General features: G+C 37.9%; 1 long non-coding RNA gene across 1 annotated transcript; it reads right to left on the reverse strand.

Moving 5' to 3' along the window:
* Positions 1 to 6211: 6211 nt before the first annotated feature.
* LOC119767188 lies at positions 6212 to 6809 on the reverse strand. The gene is made up of 2 exons (XR_005277376.1): positions 6512 to 6809; positions 6212 to 6418 (listed from the first exon to the last, which is right to left on the reverse strand). It is a non-coding gene; the product is annotated as an uncharacterized LOC119767188 (long non-coding RNA).
* Between the last annotated feature and the right edge of the window lie 371 nt (positions 6810 to 7180).

Below are 7180 nucleotides of genomic sequence, written 5' to 3' on the forward strand. Positions count from 1 at the left end.
CAAAGAACGCAGTAATTTTTATTTCGCGTTGCGCAGCCATCACCCAGATTTATCGACGCAAGCACATTATTTATGGAGCGGGAGGAAGAGGAATCGAAAGTGAGGAGCAGGACTGAGTGTGTGTGTTTGATGTTTAATTGTGAAATGTCGTTTTTTTCCGCGGAGTGAATGTGTGATGCACGGACGGCGCATTCAAGGAGTTTTGTTAACATGATGCACGATTAAGGGGTTCTGATTGAAGTAGTCAATTATAACATTACCCAAAATTGGGTGAGCGAAAGTGTGATGTTTACTTTATACACATTGACGAGTTTCAATAGGAATTTTGGTTAATGTTTAGGTGCTGTATGGGAGCAGCATCTAATTCCAGTGTGCCTCTAATTTTGGCAGGTCAGAACTTTGACATTCAATTGAAGCTAATTAAAAGCGTTTTCAACTGAAATCCAATGACAAATAGCTCAACAGGAAGTGAGCAAGCAAGTTTCTATCAAAAGTTTTGCAAAATAAGTTGTTTAAAAGTGAAAATCAGCAAATTGGATGGAGTTAGGAGCGATTGCTTAACCTGCCAAACATACGAGAATTTCCCTTACTTATTTTTAAAAAAAGCTTTATAGCCACGAGTGATTTTAGTACAGTTTTCTTCAAAGAACAGGTGTCTTTGTGTGCTTGGGGATGCATAATGATCACTCTTGTCTGATTTTAGATTATCCACTGTAAGGCCTGAGGTAAAAAGAGTCATGAGGGTTTGTGTATAATCATTGGATTTAGAAATACATACTGTATCTATAACATTTTAAACTGACAAAAAGTTTAGTTTCGTAAGGTCTGGTTTGAAGTCCCAAAAGTCCTCAATGGAAAAATATGATAGTTAAAGTACTTTAAATTTATTAAAAAAAAAAGTTGAAATGTTGTAAATCATAACCATTTACTATGTTGCGTTTGTTGTCAAATAGTTTGAGAGATATTTACAAATATGCGAAAAATAAAAAGTTGATAGCAGTGGATAACGAATTGCTTTTTCATATTAAACTGCATGTACCTTCACTGAATGCAATTTCGTGTTAAGAGAATTCTTAAGACTTATATTAATCTATTAAACATTAGTACAAGGAATTATAACGACACACTACACTACTCTGTGCGATCAGGGGTAGTACAGTAATACCGTTGCTACTTCAAAAATGCAAAAACAATGTTTTGTAAGAGAAAATGTATAGAAAGTTTTCAATGAAATTGATGATTTTAGTGCATAAAAAGAGATTTTGGATTTTAGAGCATATAAAGAGATAAAAACAACTGCTGCAAGAAATTGAGTCGGGTTTAGCCCAAGGACAATCGTCCGAAAAAGTTGAGTCGGGTTTAGCCCAAGGCCAACTGCAGCAAAAAAAAAAAAAAAAAGTTCCAGAAGGTTGAGTCGGGTTTAGCCCAAGGCCAACTGCAACAAAAGAGTTCCAGAAAAGTTGAGTCGGGTTTAGCCCAAGGCCAACTGCTGCAAGAGATTGAGTCGGGTTTAGCCCAAGGCCAATCGTCCGGAAAAGTTGAGTCGGGTTTAGCCCAAGGCCAACTGCTGCAAGAGATTGAGTCGGGTTTAGCCCAAGGCCAATCGTCCGGAAAAGTTGAGTCGGGTTTAGCCCAAGGCCAACTGCAGCAAAAGAGTTCCTGAAAAGTTGAGTCGGGTTTAGCCCAAGGCCAACTGCTGCTAAAGATTGAGTCGGGTTTAGCCCAAGGCCAATCGTCCGAAGAAGTTGAGTCGGGTTTAGCCCAAGGCCAACTGCAGCAAAAAAGTTCCTGAAGGTTGAGTCGGGTTTAGCCCAAGGCCAACTGCAACAAAAGAGTTCCTGAAAAGTTGAGTCGGGTTTAGCCCAAGGCCAACTGCTGCGAGGGATTGAGTCGGGTTTAGCCCAAGGCCAATCGTCCTGAAAAGTTGAGTCGGGTTTAGCCCAAGGCCAACTGCAGCAAAACTGAAGGTTGAGTCGGGTTTGCCCCGAGACTAGCTGCAGCTACCGAAAGAGTCAAGTTGAGTTATTTTAATGGAGAGGATTACACAGTAGAGGACAAAACTGTACAAAAGAATAGATACTAACATGGAGAAAAAAAAAATACTACAGAAGAACTCCAAAGAAAGTTGTTGAAAAAACTTAGGATCGCGTTTCAATATAATGAGTTAATATAAAAAAGACGAAAATGTATCGCATAAATAATCTACAAGAAGGATAGGGCACCATTGCCTGCACAGAACTCACCGAAAAGAATGATGAAACCTCATAACAAATTAAGCTACATAATGCATTTCACAATGAGCAGTTCCACTATAAAAAAAAAACAGTTGTACAATCAAAGATATTATCCAAACAATGTTCCATTGTATTAAAAAGTAAAGCTGGGATTTATGTAGTCTACGTATGTTTGACGACTTAATATAAAAAGAACTAATATAATCTATAACTACAGTTAAACACACATATACAAAAATATATGAGAAGAGAATGTATAAGACACGAATTTCGAAATAACGAGCCACGAAAATTTAAATTGTTATCAATCAAATTGTAAATAAATAACATATCATACGTACGTCAGTCAACATTGCAAAGTTAATCTCTGAATCGAGGAATCTTATGTATATGAAAAGAAATACAAAAAGGCAACCGCGGTATGAATAGAAGTATGAATTGTTAAATTTAAACTCTAGTAAGGCTACCACGACAGCATGAAACTCATTTTTGTTGAAGGTAAAGCTTTGAATCACTCTCTCAGAAAAAGCATTGTCATCACAGAATGCTCTCTAATCAATCTCATAAATATATAGAAAGATTCCAGTGATTTTGGTTTATATCAAAAATGGTTCCATCTGTAACAGTGTGATAAAAAGCTCAATAGGCGAAAAACAATCAAGGTTATGACAAAGATTTGTAATATAATTTGTTAAAGTAGTGGATGGAAATAGGACCGACTTCTCAAACATATGTAACTGATCACTTGGAAGATAGTAATGTTCTGAAATTCGTTTTATTTAACAATGCTATTGAATAATGTAATGCAAGCCTTATGGCAACGACAGATTAATGTTATGTTTATTAAAGAAATAAGATATGTGGATCGGTAAAATGGCGTGAAACATTACATTTCTAAGCAACTTTCATTCAAATTATTGCATTGTTTCAGTATTATTTGTGTACAGTTACTTTCCTTAGTTGATATATAGACTAATTCTAAACAGTTAATAAACTCAAAGTTAAGGAATGATTTAGTAGGCATCTAATACATCTAGTAGTTTGATCACAGGGAAAAGCAGCCTCCGAATTAGAAAATAGAAGGAGTAAAGCTAGATGAAAGGAGTTGTATAATATCACAGCTTAAACATTGTTAAGAAGGATGTTCATTGAAGCTTATATTTTAATAACATGGCTCGCGTCTGCATATGAAAATATGAATTTTAGTTGGAAGAGGAATCCTTAGAGAGTTTTCATTTAAATTGATGTTATAATACGATTAAATATGTTAAAAGAGGTTTATGATTTAACATACACGATAAACGTGGTTTTCACATTATATTTTACGTTTCAGAGATTGGTATACCAAAGGCGTGGTGAAATGGTTACGCTGTCCGCTTTATAAGTGGATGGTAGTGGGTTTCGATTCCCATCTGCTCCAACCATCCATCAGATGGGGAAGTAAAACGTCGGTCCCGGCCATGGTAGTTGTTAGGCTGTTAAGTCATTCCTGATATGGTAGTCGTCTTCCTGCTATAAAGGCAAACAACACACCAAACCAAGCCTGTTCCAGTGGAATCGCTGGGTGCGGTTGGACTCGCAATCCAAAGGTCGTCAAGTCGAACTCTTGTGTGGAAGATTCCTTGGAGTAGAAAGAGGTTTGGGTGCTTACCCCATTCAAGCTTTTAGACTCTTTGGTTCGAGCAGAAACTTGTAATAGAGACTACAAAAAAAAAAAACCTGGGGGATGTTAAAGGGGATGGTTTGTTAGTTTTTAGCTTGGTATACTGCTGATTTTTTTTTCTTCATTTTTTTCGTTACTTTAGTTGACTCGGAGGAAACCAGGATAGTTGGACGATCAATGATTACGCATAAGGGGAAATGGATCTACATCACTTGCATCGTTGATATCGGCAGCCTAAGCCGATAGCCTTCGCTCTACGGGACGGACACTTTACCAGGCGTTGCAAAACATGAGACGAGAAGTGGCAGAAAGTATTATAGTTTAAAATTAACTTTATTGTTTTGTTAGTTTACTTATTATAACATTCAATTTGGCAAGGGGAGGATGTGGCATCCTGAACATTAACCTAAGTTAGACAGTTAGCGATAAACGTGTAGAGCTGTGTATGTGTGAGTGTGAAGCTAGCGTGGATCAGGAGTCAGTCTGGTAGATGAAGCCGAACAATAAAGATGGAGCTCCGCTCCCGTGTTAATGATAAATAGTGTTTAGTTTAATATATAAATAGGAAAATATCACAGTAAGAATCGGATAATTATGGCGCTTTCTACAAGTCAAAAGTAAAACAGTTGCTTTTCTCCATACACGTTGACGATTTTTCCCATACAAACTTTAAGCGATTGGAGGAGGGGTTCCCGTGGTCAGAAGCTCAAATTTGGAATTTAGCCTAGTGATGGATCAATCTTTGATTTCAGGGGGTAGCCCCAAAAAAGTCCGGATTTGGACCACCCTAATGGTCGGGCTTTCAGTGTGGCGCTGCGTGGTGGTAGCTGCCCTGTTTATTACACTTTGAAAATATCTATGGCTAATCTAAGGAACCAAAAGGTGGCAACAGAAATGTCCGTTTTTTTTTTAGTCTTGGTTTTATTTTGTTGAATTTATAAAATATTTACATTATTGATTCACGTTTCAGTGATCATGGCAAATTCAAGTCCACTAATATCGATTCTACCTTCTGCATTATTGATGAAACTAATGTACGTTACAAATAATTTAAGAATCTTGTTTCTAATCACTGGTCCGATGTTTCTCAGCGCTGGTCGCAAAAGTTCTTCGAAGGTTAATCGTCGCCATCCATTGAGAACCGCGGCAACTTTCTGCTGTAGAAGCTGCCACGCTGCACGAACACGATTACATTCGCTAAACTTGTGTTGAAGAGTCTCCACTGGCGAATTGCAATGTGTGCAGTATCCTCCGTCTACTCGCTGCATCACATGTAGTAGACGTCGGTGCTCGGTCTTCTCATTTACGAAACGGTAAAGCTCGCTTCGCTGAGAGGAAGAGAGCCGTTTCGAGGCGATGTTTCTCCAGATTCTCTGCCAGTCAGCTGTCGGGGTGTTCCGCTCAACCCTTGATCGATCGGTCAACTCCAGATAATGTTGGTGGATGAGGTCAGAAGAGGGACGATCTTGAAGTTGAGCAGGTAACCGTGGGAGGTTCTGGAGCAGCGATTTAAGTCAGGCACAACGGGACGTGGTTGCGTTGGGTTTTCTGGGAACACGATCGATTTGTAGAACGGCATGCAGTCAATCTCGTTGAGATGACGATTGATGAGCAGCGCCTTACATTTCATCGCCGGCCGTTGTAGTTTTAATCCCCCTTTTTCGATGTGTCGTGCGAGCTGTTGAATTGGGATGCGAGCTGGTAACCGTCTCCAGAGAAAGCTACCCATTGTAGATGTGATTTTTGCTGTGTGTGCAGCGTTCGGTGGTATGGTTGAGGAGAGATACCAGATTTTACTGCTGATGAAGGTGTTCAGTAGTGTTACCTTTTGGTGTAAGGTCAAACTGCGCATAGAATGCATCCACACCTGCTGTCCGAATTTGGTCACCAGAGCGTCCCAGTTGATTTGGACCATTTGTCGGACGCAATTAGCAAAAATCACTCCCAAAATTTTAACCGTGTCTACAGTTTGCAACCATGGAACGTGTAGGGGGTTCCCATTGATAAAGCCAACGTCAACACGCAACCGAGATCGGCGGAAATTTGTGCGGAATCCCTCTCGAACCGCGCGTGAAATGCCTCCACGCACGGACAGGTGAGAAATCCCGTTCGAAGCTTGTGAGGAAATCCGCTTGAATTATTTCAAGCCTTAAAACCCGAAAACACTTACACAAGGAAACCCATTTTTATTGGTATTAGTGTTTATCCGTCTTTTGTGTATGTATTGGTGAGCTTTAATTGCGTGTGTATGTGTGTGTGCCAAGAAAGTCGTTCTTCTTTTAATTGTTCTTTTTCGAAATAAAAGCTGTAGAAATTAATTATTTCACTTTTTTATTCATGATTTTTATCCAAAGCATCACTTTTCACCTATTCCACACATTATTTCATTTATCCTGCCTGTTCCTGCCGGAGTTCTGGTATCAGCTCACCGAAAATCCTTCGTCGTGGACAAATCCGCGTTTTTTGACATCACTATCAGCGCGAACAGCATTCCGAAGGTTTTCCGAATCAGCAGCCGAACCTGAAAACAAAACCAAAAAAAACATCAATTTTCTAACTTTATAATTCTCACAAATGGGACTTTTCTTGTCTCAAAACGATTATAAAAGCTTACCTGCTTTACAATACATAATTATTGACCGAGTTTTTCCAATTTTATTCGAAAACCAACTGTTTTTTGCTGATTTCTGTCGTCACACGACCGCCATAAAAAATCACAAGAGCAAGACGGCTGGGCTGTCAGTGACGGCGGTGGCTGCTCTGAGTGTGTGCGAGTATTTGTGAGTTTTGATTTTGACAAAGGGCAGTTCCTAAGCAACGGTTACTGCTTGTTTTGATTTGGAGCAATCCCAAAACTACGTAGATACATTTTTACTGTCCATTTTTTTCACTTGTTACAGGTTCTCATTATTTTAACTTTCAAGCAATTGTAATAGTCCAAAGGCCGTTGCAATTGTAAAATTGTAAAATTGTAAAATTGTAAAATTGTAAAATTGTAAAATTGTAAAATTGTAAAATTGTAAAATTGTAAAATTGTAAAATTGTAAAATTGTAAAATTGTAAAATTGTAAAATTGTAAAATTGTAAAATTGTAAAATTGTAAAATTGTAAAATTGTAAAATTGTAAAATTGTAAAATTGTAAAATTGTAAAATTGTAAAATTGTAAAATTGTAAAATTGTAAAATTGTAAAATTGTAAAATTGTAAAATTGTAAAATTGTAAAATTGTAAAATTGTAAAATTGAAAAAATGGAAAATTGTAAAATTGTAAAATTGTAAAATT

The sequence above is a fragment of the Culex quinquefasciatus genome, chromosome 2, assembly GCF_015732765.1.
Source record: "Culex quinquefasciatus strain JHB chromosome 2, VPISU_Cqui_1.0_pri_paternal, whole genome shotgun sequence".
Lineage (NCBI taxonomy): Eukaryota > Metazoa > Arthropoda > Insecta > Diptera > Culicidae > Culex > Culex quinquefasciatus.